General features: G+C 35.4%; 1 protein-coding gene across 1 annotated transcript in view; it reads right to left on the reverse strand.

The window, feature by feature from the left end:
• Positions 1 to 13,798, reverse strand: part of Mapmodulin (acidic leucine-rich nuclear phosphoprotein 32 mapmodulin) — a 201,675-nt gene that overhangs the window by 159,799 nt on the left and 28,078 nt on the right. The gene's annotated exons all lie outside the window — the stretch shown is intronic.

Consider the following 13,798-nt stretch of genomic DNA (forward strand, 5'->3'; position numbering starts at 1 on the left):
TCTATCTTTGGATAATTGAGAAAATAAATGGTTTGATAAGTAAATTTACCTTGATGGACCCGTGTTTCACTCGAGATTTCTCCGTGAGTGCAGGTCACAAAGATGCCTCCAACAATCTCAATCTTGAGCCTCTCTCTTCCATGTTATACCTATAGATTTCACTAGTGGATCTTCCCATCTTGTAGGTGGTCTTCCTGGTTTTCTCTTTATTCTTGGTTGCCAGTTGAGTATTCTATATGTCCATCTGTTATCCTTGAGTCTGGCTATGTGACCTGCCCATCTCGCTTTCATATACTGCAGTTACCACATCTTTTATGCCTGATTTCTTTCTTAGTTCCGTGTTTCTAACATGTTCCATTCTGCTGATGTTATAAATCCTGCATTCTATTGCATGCTGAGTTATTCTGAGTCTCTTCTTGTAAGCTTGTGTTCCTGTACGCTTGCGTACTTTGGACAGACAGGCAGATCAGCATCCATCCGCCTGGAGGAACACAAGTCGTACATCGTTAAACACAACTATGGCCATTCAGGCTTGGCTGACCATGTTTTGGACACCACCCACAGAGTATCATAGAAGAAAACCACCATGCTCCACCACAGCAAATTCAAGAAAGCGAGACTTTTCTTAGAAGCAGCAGCAGCTCTCAGAAACCAACCAAATCTTAACAAATACGGTTGCATTAAGCTTCCGAAGATTTGGGAAACAGTCATCACCAGAGGTCCCACCTTACATTCCAGGCTACCTACTAACCTACTACTGCCCTTAGAGGGCGCTCCACCTAGATAGGACTTTATTGTCACCCACGTGGTTGTGCTTAGTATTGTAAGTTTTTGTGTGCATGTTATTAATTGTCTTTGTAATCCCCATAGATGTCCTAGTGACTAGGACGAAATATAGGAAGTATTAAATTCTATTTTAATTCTTTTTGAGTGTTGTAAAAAATCCATTAAACCTCCAACATAATGTCCTCACAGCACTTAAGCCTCTACACAAGAAGTGAGTGATGGTAGAATATCACTATTAAACAGTTTTGCATTCGGAGAGATGTCAAGATTTGGATGAGTAAGTGTTTCTTTTAGTCTGTTGAATGATAGCCATGCAGCTTTCTTTCTTTTTGCTAGTTCTTCAAATAAATCGTTATTAATTTTTATTCTTTGTCCTAAGTACTTGTATGAGTCAACATGTTCTATAGGGATGTTATCAATACATAGGTGACTGTCACTTGTGTAGATGTTTTTGATCCATTTTGTTTTTTCTAGATTCATTTCTAAGGATATCTTACTGCTGTTTGTGTATACTTTTTCACCCATTTCTTCTAGGTCTTTTGGGTTGTAGGATATCAGTACTAGACCATCGGCAAACATAAGAATTTGTAGCTTTTCACCATCTATGCCTTATTCCTCCGTTTAGATCTATTTTTCAGAATGTATTCTAAAGTGCTGGTAAATAGATTTGGGGAGATCACATCACCTTGGCAGACCCCTCTATTTATATCTATATTTATAGGTTGATCAAACAGGGTTATTTGTGTGGTCTGATTTTTGTTAATTTCTTTTATCATGTGGATATAAATAGGGTCCACATTTATTTCCAGTAAGGCACTGATGACTGCATTGTGTTCTATGGTATCAAATGCTTTTTTAAAATCAATAAAGAGGAAACACAGAGGGATTCGGTATTCTCTGCATTTTTCTGTTAGTTGTGAGATGATCTGGATATGATCTATTGTGGAGAAGCATCTTCTGAATCCTTCCTGCTCTCTGCTGGAGTTGTCTTCTAGGGTGTTCTGGATTCTGTTCATGATCTTATATATGTGAGAGAGTAGACAGATTGGACGATAGTTTTTTATGTCTTCCTTGTTCCCTTTTTTGAATAGAAGTATGATTTTTGAGGTTTTCCATTCCTCTGGAATCTTTCTTTCTTTGAAGTACCACGTGAATCTGGCAGCCAAGGCTTTGAAAATAATTCGTCCACCTTGTTGGATTTCTTCAGCCTTAACATGATCAAGTCCTGAGGCTTTACCTTTACTCATTTTCTTAAGGGCATGATCTATTTCTTCTGGAAGTACATCTGGTATATTGCTTGGTTTTGGAATGATAGGTTCTGAAACTTGGCACTTAGTTGCATAGAGATCATTATAAAAATTATACACAATTTCTTCTATTCTTTTTCTATTAGTATGTTTTTCTCCATTTTGATCCTGTAAAGCAGATGGAATTGACTGTTTAAAATTTAATTCTTTCTCTATTTTTTTCAGGCTGGTTTTTGCCTGCACTGCTTCTCTTAATTTTTGTATCCTGAAAGCTTTGTAGTCTTCTGGAATTCTTTTCCTTAGTAACTAACAGATAATTTTGTATTCTAGAAAATTTTCTTCAGATTTCTTCAGTTCTTTTCTCTTTTTCAGTAGTTCTATAGTTTGAGGTGAGACTCGTTCTCTTTTCTTTTGTTTCGCAGGAATTTCTGATTTTTTCTTGCACTCGTTGAATTTATTAATAAAGTCGATATAGTCATCATTTATGTAATAGTTTTTAATAGTCCATTCGGTCTCTTCTGTGTACTTCCTGAACTTGTGATAGTCTATTTGTTTGGGTTGTCTTTTATGGTTTGATGTTGCCCTGATATGTTGTTCTTTTTTGTGGTCTATTCTTATAATGGCTCTAAGCAGTCTGTGGTCAGAATCCATGTTGAAGTATGTTTCGCCTATTGTACCAACATTTTGTACCAGTCTTTTACAGTCTGTTAAAATGTAGTCAATTTCATTTTTTGTGTCTCCATTCGGTGATTGCCAAATCCATCTTCTTCCTAGGCGTTTGTTGAAAAAAGTGTTCATGATAAAGAGTTGTTCAGCTACAGCAAATTCAGCTAATCTCTCTCTCCTCTTCTATTTCTTTCTCCTAGGCCATGTGGTCCTATAAACTTTTCATCTTCTTTTCCACATCCTATTTTGGCATTAAAGTCACCACCAACGAATGTGTATGTTGACTTGTAATTTAATGCCTGTTCAAGATTCATGTAAAAATTTTCTATTTCTTGATTATCAGCTACAGATGTTGGAGCATAGCATGATGTTAATTTTATTGTTATATTGTTCTCTATTCCAATTACGAGTATACCTATTCTTTCAGATATGATCTTACAAGAAAGTCGACTTGGTGAGCTTAGATTTAACAATGAAGCCCACTCTGCCTTGTTTGCCATTGTTTGAGGATGCTCCGAGGAGTATCTGTGAGCCATTGTACCATCTTGCTGTCATCTGACAGCAAGATAAGTAAATTACAATTTATTAAACTATGCTTTTTCAGTTAATCAGCAGAGGCATGGTGATCATGACTTCCCCCTCCTTCCCTTTGGAGAGCAGCTATGACTTTTGTTTAATAGTTTTCATTATTATAATTATTATTATTTTTTTTAATGATGCCTGCATTTCTTCCCTTTAATGATTTTTTTTGTTTGAGAAATACTTCAATTCAAATAAAAGGAGCATTTATATTGTATTGCATGAAACATGTTAAAATGCATAAAGACTGATGGTAAAATATTTACTCTTAATTCAGTTAGTCTATGATTTTAAATGCTGACATATTTAGTTAAAAACAATTTCATGTATATTATGGTATCTTTAAAGATAAATTATAGGCAGCAAAGATGTACGTCCAATATAACAACACTGAAAAATGTTTTTCAACTTAGTGACACAAAGATGAAAAATAATCGTATCCTACTATGTATGAGGATTGTATCCGAGTATATTCTACTTGTATATGGTTGAGGTTATATACAGGATGCTATGATCGTACTTACTATACACAGTACCATTGACAGGGTGTAGCATAGAGGCAGCCTGCCTCATGGCGCGGCTTAATAAGGGCGCTCGTTCAGCCATATTATGGTAGGCACCGTCACTATGCTAACAATTCCTTTTAGCGTAGCAAGTGCAAAAAGAAGTTTTTCCAACTCTGATTAAAAATTGTGAACAGCAATGACCCAAGAATAATTGGTTTGTCTAGCAACTCTATCGATAGAGGCAGGCAGACATAGCTTATAATTTAAATTTAGAAGAGCTATTATTATAAACAGTTTTGTTGTGCGATATCCCCGTAGAGCAAACATTTAATGAATATTATTATGTAATTGTTTTGCGTTAATGTTTCTCTTGTAATAAAAACAAAATAGCAACCGGAGATTTTCTTATATTTTTGTCTTATAATCCATCAGGGGCAATATTTAATTATTTGCCTCAGGGCACGATCTAATTTGGCGACAGCTCTGCCTATACATATTAAAGTTCATATTACTACTAGCTTCCTTCCCATGAATAAGTTTCTTCTAAATTAAGTTATTTGTAAGGCCTCCAATATTATCAGATCTTACGTGTTGAATTTTTAAGGCAAATCGAATATTATTTTAGATGGAACAAAATGACAAGATAAATACAGAATATATATATATATATATATATATATATATATATATATATTTTTTTTTTTTTTTTCCCCCTGAAAATAAAGTATTACTCTCAGAAATACTATCTGTAAAAAAATTCTAACATGGTGTTTTTTTCCACCTTTGCCATAAAAACTGCATCAACCCACCAAGATCTGAATCATCTTCTGTTTAACTCTCATTGTGGTATCAAACATCTCTTTTGTAGTCTTTCCTCTTCTGTTCTGTTTTAACTTATATGACTAGATTAGTTCCATTCCGAGATTCTTGGCAAAGCATATTTATCATATGCCATTTCCAGGTTCTACAAAACTTAAATACAGACCCTTGATATAATCCTGTAATTTCTTCAGATCAAATCCCTATCTGATCTAAACCCTAGCTTGTTGTTTCTCAGCCTCTTCTCAAATGTTTGCATTAATCTTACTTGGAATACTTAATAAGGAAATTCCTCTGCTCATGTTCACATTGTTTTATTTTCCTTCTTATATAATGGAACTATCAGCACTCCACTCCAATCAGCTGGAATTTGACCTTTTCATCAATCTGAATAATGAGTGTAGCTACTATAAATATTTTTATACCTTTTCAGCTAGATGCCTATGCACATTTCAGATTAATGAGAGTTTTTTTTCGTATGTTGTGTTAACATGTAACTCCTGAACTAAACAACTTCTGAATATTTATTTTCAATTAAACATGACAAGAAATTATATTCTTGTTTAACCCTCTAAGTGTAATCAAACAAAATTTGCATGTGAAGTATCTTCAGCCTCTACATAAAAGTAGTCTAGTATCGACTAGGCTACTTGTTTATAGAGGGAAATGACTCCCCATTACTTGTCTCAGTATCTCATAATGCAAAGCATCCTTTTGGGTATGTATATATAATGCTATGCATTATGGGAAGGGCCACTAACCAGACCAGTTTTGATTTTTATTGAGGACTCATTAGTGGGAGTCATAACCAGAAGAGATAGCAAGGTTGAAGTAATGCTGAAGTCTTACATTTCCCATGTATACAAATAGTGAAAAGGTGCAACACCTTATTATTAAAATACTCTGGGTTAGAGCTAGTCGTTGAAAGGTTAGGATATAGTGACTCTTCCTATAATGCAGTGTTTCTCAAAGTGTGGTATGTGCACCCCCGGGGATACGCAGCAATTTTCGGCTATGCATCATTAATGCATGGAATCATTATATTTCTCAACAAATAGTGCAATTGGAGATAACTGGGATGAAAATGACACTAACTAATGAATCACATGAATCACCTCCAACAGGAACTGCTGTATAGACTCGAGCAAAACCATATGTTGTCAGTGCAACATATGGTTTTGCTTGATACCACTCCGTCGTGAATGTGTTCTTATTCACTAAGAAATATATAGTGAATGTGGTTCACATATTATGGAATTCAATTGAAGAGAATTAGCATTTCAACTCAACTGTTGAAATGCAAATTTGTCTTTGGTTCGCGCGATCTTTTGTTAATACCGCACAAGTCATATACACTTATTCATAGCTGCTCTACGTATCAAAGGCTTGTAAAGTACTTGTAATTTTTGCTTGAAATAATGGGAAAGAAGATGAAGCTATTTGGATAGATGACTTTAACAATGCACAAAGGAAACTGTTCTCAATGCCAAAAGTAGCGACAGCAAGTAGGAGCTTCTTGGTAAGTCACACCTTTTTCAGTTTTTTCCCAAAAACTTTAGTTTCCGAAAATCCCCGTATGTATTGTATCTCGCACCACGATTTTTTAGCTTTAATTTTGGGGAAAAAAATGCGAATTATATTCCAGTAAATACGGTAATTTTTTTGCTTTCAAATTCTGACGTATGGATCATTGGTTAAAGATTGGATTTATAAAATCCACAAAAGAGAGAAAGAAATATAGTAAATACAAGTAACTGTAAGCAACAAGAAAACATTTATATTGCATTTGGATCAAATGAAATTGATAAGGGTGTGTCATCTGACATCTCTAGAGAATCAACCAATGAAGAGGAACCTATTTCAAATTTTGTTCTATTAAAAAAAAATAATTTTTTTTGTTTATATGAACATATAAATTCAAATAAAATAGACATTTACAATGAAATATACTTTATTATTTGATAAGGGGGTACTTCGTAATAATGAAAATTTAAGAAGGGATACGCAAATATCTGAAGATTGAGAAACACTGTTATAATGCATAGCATTATACATATCCGTAAGGATATGTGCTTTGCATTATGGGATACTAAGGCAAGTGATGTGAAGTCAGCTCTATATACAAGTTGTCTTGAAATTACTTCAGGTGCAAATTTTGCTTACACTTGGATAAAGGATTAAACCAAGAATACAATTTCTTGGCATCTTTAATTTATAATATAACCAAATGAAAAAAACTTTCAACATCTAATAAAACAACTGTTCTTTGCCAGGTTGGCAGGAAAAAGACCCAGAGGAAGACCAAGATGTAGATGGATCGATACAATAAAAAGCACCTTAAAAGATAGAAATATAAGATCTGATAATACTGGAGTCTTGAAAGATAGCAGATTAATTTGGAGGAAAATTATTGATTGAAAGTTAGTAATGATGTAACTTTTTCAGATCTTCCTGACCTGGGGGCATCTGTTGTCTCAAGATGTCCAGTTTTAAACTTGGCCATCCATCTGACAAGTGCTGGGACACAGTCCCCTAAAGTCTCACACAAAGTCTGGTGAATCTCAGTTCACTTTTCTTACAGCACGAAAAACTTGTCTTCGAATTTCTTCAAAACCTCTGATGTCTTCTTATATATCCTAAAAGAAAAAGAACAAATTATTACAATTTGATGAAACATGGGGGATTAAAGGGTTTTAAGATATGTTCTTTCTTTGGTTATATTAGTTGCTTTAATATCATTTTTGTTCTAGGTGTTTATCAGAACTTTTCAAATCCACATGTATCAAATGCCTTAGAAGTCCAACAGTATAATAATACAGGGGGTCCTCGAGTTACGTCGGAGATCCGTTCCTACGGACCAATGTCGATTTTCGAAGCAAGTCGGAATTACCATAACCTTAGTTACTTACCTAACCTAAAACATCCTAGTCATACGTATATATCAAGAAACAGAACTAGGCCATAGGAAAATGAAAGGGAGAACATAATTACTGTATAGTACAGAAAAATTACAAAAATGAAACTGTAATCAAAAAACAAACATAAAACAATCTTTTTGCCTTTTCTTGAATTAACATGAGGCTAATTGAGATACGGCGTTGATGCTAGTCTTCCAGCCAAAGAACAAGAAGCCTTTCCATCTCAATGATGAGTCTACTACATTTTTTCGTAATCACAGTCGATTTCATGGGTGCCAATCCTTTCACGTGTTCAAGAATGTGAACTTTATCCTTGATAATAGTCCCGACTGTGGTACGACTTAAGTTCAATGCACTGCCGATGTTCGTTGGCGTTTTTCCCTTTTTTGCCCTTTTAATTTCACTTCTAATGTAATAGCTTTCCTTTTCTTCAACACACTGCCATCGGAAGAATCTGCTTTATGTTTGGGAGCCACATTGAAGGATAAACGTCACAAAAAAACACAAACACAAAAGTGAGAGAGCAGATGTAAACAAAGCACATGGTACCCAAAGAATGTATGCTGGGACCCAAGTGATACCACCTCTCCCAAACAAATGCCGCATAACGGCGTATTCTTCCGCTGCACTCACAAACATGTTCGCCCATAACGTTTAAATTTTACATCGCGCTGCTTCAAGTCGAAATTTATTTTTTAAATTATATATGGGATTACTGCTGTAAAGTCAAAATGATGCATATCAAGAATCCCATTCCCTTTATCCAACTCAGACAAAACATTATAATAAAATATGAGCAAATTGATCAGACATAGCCTCCCTTTAGTAAATCCATGCTGTTGCTTGCAGAACATATCTTGTTTGCCTACCCATTTCTGTATCTCAGTTCTTATCGACTTCTCTAAAATCTTTAGAATTACTCCAAAGTTAATGACAGACAGTTACATACATCATATATACAAACACGTCAGTGACCTAGCGTTAAAATTGTGGTTTTTATTGTTATTTCTATTCATTATTAATTACTTTAATTAATTCTTGTTCGGTTGCGCCTTTGTAAAATCTACGTTTTCTTGTTTGAAGCTTATCTTCTTAACCTTCACCATACTTCTGACTTATTGTCAGTTATGTCACCTCTATCTTGTGGATGCAATTAGTGAGGATCACGTGTGCAAGATGTCAAGAACAAAGAAAGTGCCTCGGGCTGGAGCCAATCTCTTTGTCTGATTTACTGGTGTTTATTCTAAATTAAATTTTGGAAAATTTATTTGTTAGTCAGCTGTGCCACCAAAATTTTAGGATAAGAGTCTTATCTCCCTTCGAAGAAGAGAACACCCAGTATGATACACAGCTCTTTCCTTTCCTACTTATCTCTATACCAAATTACAAATATTTCTTACTCTGCAGTCGTGGCAATATCTACTTCAAGACACATAGGTTCGATTTTATGAGTAGTGCATTGGACTTAGGGATTGGGCAAGTTATTTTGACAATAAAACAGTTTATTCATCACTAAGTAAAGATACACAATTTACAGATATTAAATTCACTTAATTTTTGTAAGTAAGCTCTAACTAACAACTCTCTAAAGTTATCCAATCATATCCCCCAACCATCTGAACATTTCTATTTAGGACCATGTGTCTAGCATTTTACCCGCACCTTAACTGTACATACATTCCGATAGTCGGCATATAATAAAAACATGCTTAAGGAATTTCTAAATTAATAAACTCAAGCAGTTTCACAATAATTTGAGCTAGGCTTTTTCTTACATAGAATTAATTAATTCAGATATTAGCTCAAGGCCTAAAGTCCTGCAACATTAACTTTAAATCAATTTCATCAATTCAAACCACCGTCTTAAGTTTCTTTCTGACAAAATTAGTGGAAAGTTCTTACTATTCATGAAGTCTGGTCCTCTATAGCTGCTTATCCCTTCTTGTTTCCGTTAGACTTCGTCACTGCACCTGAACATCCTTTACGTAATTTGCAAGACTTCTTTCCTACTATTGGCAGACAATTTAATTCCTACGGCTTGGAAGTTTGGTATCTGGTTCCTCCTAATACGACTTTCTTTAGCTGAATCATTCTCCTGGCCTTTGCTTCTTGAATGAAGGTCTCCGATTGAGATAACGATTCATCACCCACGATTCTAGTGAAGCTCAGTTGCTGTTACCGAACATCGTACTTTCTGCAGAACTCCTCGGCTTAGGGCGACTTTGATACCGTCATGAGTCCAAACTCTCCTGTCGGAACTCCATGCGATTTCCTTTGTCCACGAACGGAACTTCACTCTGGAACGTACCCGAATTCGAACTCCCACGAACGGGGGGGGGGGGGGGGGGGGAGCCCCATCTCGACGTAGCACACTACTATTTATTTGGTTCCGATGACCTTCGTCTTTTCTTACGTAGTAATCCCCTGGGACCATTGATGTTCTGCACCCATTGTCCTCATCAATCGGTGCACTCAGACGGGAAACCCCCATGTAATGTCGACCTTCGCAGTTGGAGTGGCCTCGGGTCATGATTTAATCCCTTAATCTGTCTGGAATTTTAGTTGACTAGAGGTATACTTAGACACAATTTACCTCATATGTAATTTCCTTTGTTGTCATACAAGCATTTTGATTTCACAATATTCAATAACTTCAAAAAATTATTATTTCCAAGTTAATTAACATCAAGTTTTTGTATTAATACACAAGTATTTTTAGTAGGACTTAGCATACTTGTAAAATCTGTATTAAAGGTATTTTATCACAAAATTCCTTTTGTTTAAGATTTTACACTAGCCAGTTAAGCTAAACATTCCATTAGCACATGTGCTGATATCCCATCTGTCCCAATTGCCAAATTGTTATACAGGTTATACAACAGCGCTATAACCTCTTTTTCATGCACTTCTGCTCTTCATCCAATGTAATGGTAGCCCTGTACACTCTGTTACATACCAAGTTGACAGATCTTGGTGAAATGAACACTCATTATTTGAACTACCTAATCTGCTTCTGATACTAGGGTACTAGTTACATTCGATCAAGTTATTCTTCCACACTCATTCTTTCTTTTACTTGCAGCATAATAAAATTCTAATAATAAAATCAACACATGAAAGGTACTGTAAAAGTGACTACAATTACAAACAAAATACAAGAAGAGTGATTAAGATGGTATGGACATGTAATGAGGTGAAATGAAAAATATGATGGACGAAGTATCATGAGATGGAAATACGACGAGGAAGAAGAAGACCAAAGAAAAGGTGGAAAGATAACGTAGAGGAAGATCTGAAGGAGAAAAACCTGAACAAAAGGTGCAGTCTACAATAGAAACCGGTGGAAAAGACTCATCAGAAATAGCGACCCCATATAGAAATAGGAGCAGCTGAAGAAGATAATAAAATTCTTTAGGTTTTAACCTGTGCAGTCAATTTCTTTTCATACCCCAACTTAGCTTTCCATACAATACTCTTTTTTTGGCCTTAGCTTTATATATTTCATAACTTCCCTCATTCTAACAATATTCTTTCACATCATGATTTTCTTAAAGGATATTTTTTTTAAATGAGATTGCACATTAATTTCACTTCCATTCTATTTGTTCTTCAAACTCTAGGGATATTCAGATATGAAATCATTTAAGCATCTTTTCAACATTTCACATGCACTGCTGATATCTTTCCCATTCAATAACTGATACCATGGAACCAAAGACAGTATTCTCCAGAGTTTGTCATAATTTCCAGATTTGTAGTTAAGCACATAACCTATCCTGATTAGAACATCCATATAGTTGTAATGTGAATTTTTATTACATGTATAAGCTGTGAACAATATTTTAATATGTATAATACACGTGCTCCAATAAAACCATTCATTCATATAGTTGGCTACTTCCCAGGTCCAGTACAGCATGGTCACATTCCTAAATGGCTATGATCATCTAACAGTCTCTGTCCTCAAGTTGCTTCTTTCACATACTGCTTGAGAAAGTTTGCATGTAAGTTTATTAACCTATTGCATGAATTATTGCAATAGGTTAATTGCAATAATTCATGCAATAACCTATTGCATGAATTATTGCAACTTGAATTATCCAAATGTTGATTAGGTAGTAGAGAAAACTCATGATAAGAACAAAGGAAAGTTTATTAACCTATTGCATGCAATAGGTTAATAAACTTTCCTTTGTTCTTATCATGAGTTTTCTCTACTACCTAATCAACATTTGGATAATTCAAGTTGCCCATAAGGGTATGGGCAACTTGAATTATCCTCAAATTACTCATTAGGGTAATATGGGAGCATTTCTTCAAGCAAAATAACACAGCAATACCACTAAAAAAAATAATAGCAGCCAAGTAGCCATTTCTAAACTGCAAAGCATTTCTACTGCTTTCCCCCCCCTTTTTTTAAATAGAAAAATCAGGATCTTTCAACTCACTTTTACATTTATGAGAGAAACTAGCTAATCTTAGCACTTTTATTTTGTATTTTAAATTATTATAAGCTTTAAAGATACCAAGCTATTTTAAATATAAATAGACCTGGTTTTAATCCATTTCCCAAGTAAGCAAACAGACAAGCAAGTCAAGTTTGTGCCTGTAAGGATGACCCCGTACGTAGTGCAAGTCTAGGCAACTCGTGGTAAAGGTGGAATAAGCTCTGATCACTATTCTTAATATTTACCTTTAATACAAAGCACATCTCCTGGAGAAGATGTATGATGGTATGTATTAAAGGCAAGGGGCCACTACCTAGACCGGTTTCGACCTTTATTGAGGTCTTGTCAGTGGGAGTCAGGCTTAGAAATACTAAGATTTAAGTAATACAGAGCTTATAAGTATTTTACCAAAACAAGTTACCATAAAGTGCTTTGACCTTATTAAATAAAAATCTCAGGAGAGATAGATGTAGAAAGTTTTTTACCTTGGGTATAATATACGTTAACGATACCATGCTATTTTAAATATAAATAGACCTGGTTTTAATCCATTTCCCAAGTAAGCAAACAGACAAGTAAGTCAAGTTTGCACCTGCAAGTAGGGGTGACCCCGTACATAGTGCAAGTCTAGGCAACTCGTGGTAAAGGTGGAATAAGCTCTGAGAAACCGGTCTGGGTAGTGGCCCCTTGCCTTTAATACATAGCATCATACATCTCCTCCAGGAGACATGCTTTGTATTAAGGGTAAATATTAAGAATAGTGATCAGAACTTATTCCACCTTTACCACAAGTTGCACTATGTACGGGGTCACCCCTACTTGCAGGCGCAAACTTGACTTAGTTGTCTGTTTGCATACTTAGGAAATGGATTAAAACCAGGTCTATTTATATTTAAAACAGCTTGGTATCTTTAACGTATATTATACTCAAGGTAAAAAACTTTCTATATATTATAAGTTTATTATCACTATCCTTTGTTTTCTGTCAGCCTGGATGGCTGAGTATTTAAGTCTACTCTTCAGCCTACATAATGTGCATGGATGATATTTTGTGAATGTGTAGGTGGTAAATGATTTTTCACCTCCCACTGTGAGACCACCAGCCTGTTTACTCAGGACCTGAAGTGCCTACCAAGGAGAGACATACTTTACATCTTAGGGACTTAAATGAAAAAATGGGAGTGTATGAGAGTCAGGCCAGAGTGTGGCATGTTTGGTCTGGGTGAACATAACACCTGTTGTGAAAGACTGTTGGAATTTGTCCATGCCAACAGATTAGTTATTACCAATACTTGCTTCCAGAAACATCCACAACAGACCTATACTTGGACATCTAACATTGATAGGTCAAGGCACCAGATTGATTACATCCTGGCTCTCCAGCAGTGGAAGACGAGCATCTCTTATGTGCATACTTGTCCTGGAGCAGATTGTGGTACACACCATTAACTAGTAAGAGCCAAAGTAAGACTAAGACTCCGCAAACTTCCAGGTCAGGCACATCCCACTAGATTAGATGTTAGAGTAATTCCTAGTAGATTTACAGAAGAAACATCAACTAAGTTGGATGATTTTTTTGGAGACCAATGAGGAGAACTCACCAGAAATGCTTTGGGAAGGAGTCAAGGTGATAATACAGGATACAGTGAAGAAGTGTCTCGGTCCAATAAGAAGACCAGAGACCCATGGATATCAGATTCAACATGGGAACTAATCGAAAGAAGGCAGCTGGAAAAACAAAGAAACACAGGGACTGAAGAATACAAGAGATTAAATAAAGTCAGAGGAGCCATCAAGCAGGACAAGGAAAAGTTCTATACTAATAAATG

Source organism: Typopeltis vanoorti, chromosome 22 (genome assembly GCF_054136105.1).
Source record: "Typopeltis vanoorti isolate ZY-2024b chromosome 22, IOZ_Tvanoo_1.0, whole genome shotgun sequence".
Taxonomy (NCBI): Eukaryota; Metazoa; Arthropoda; class Arachnida; order Uropygi; family Thelyphonidae; genus Typopeltis; species Typopeltis vanoorti.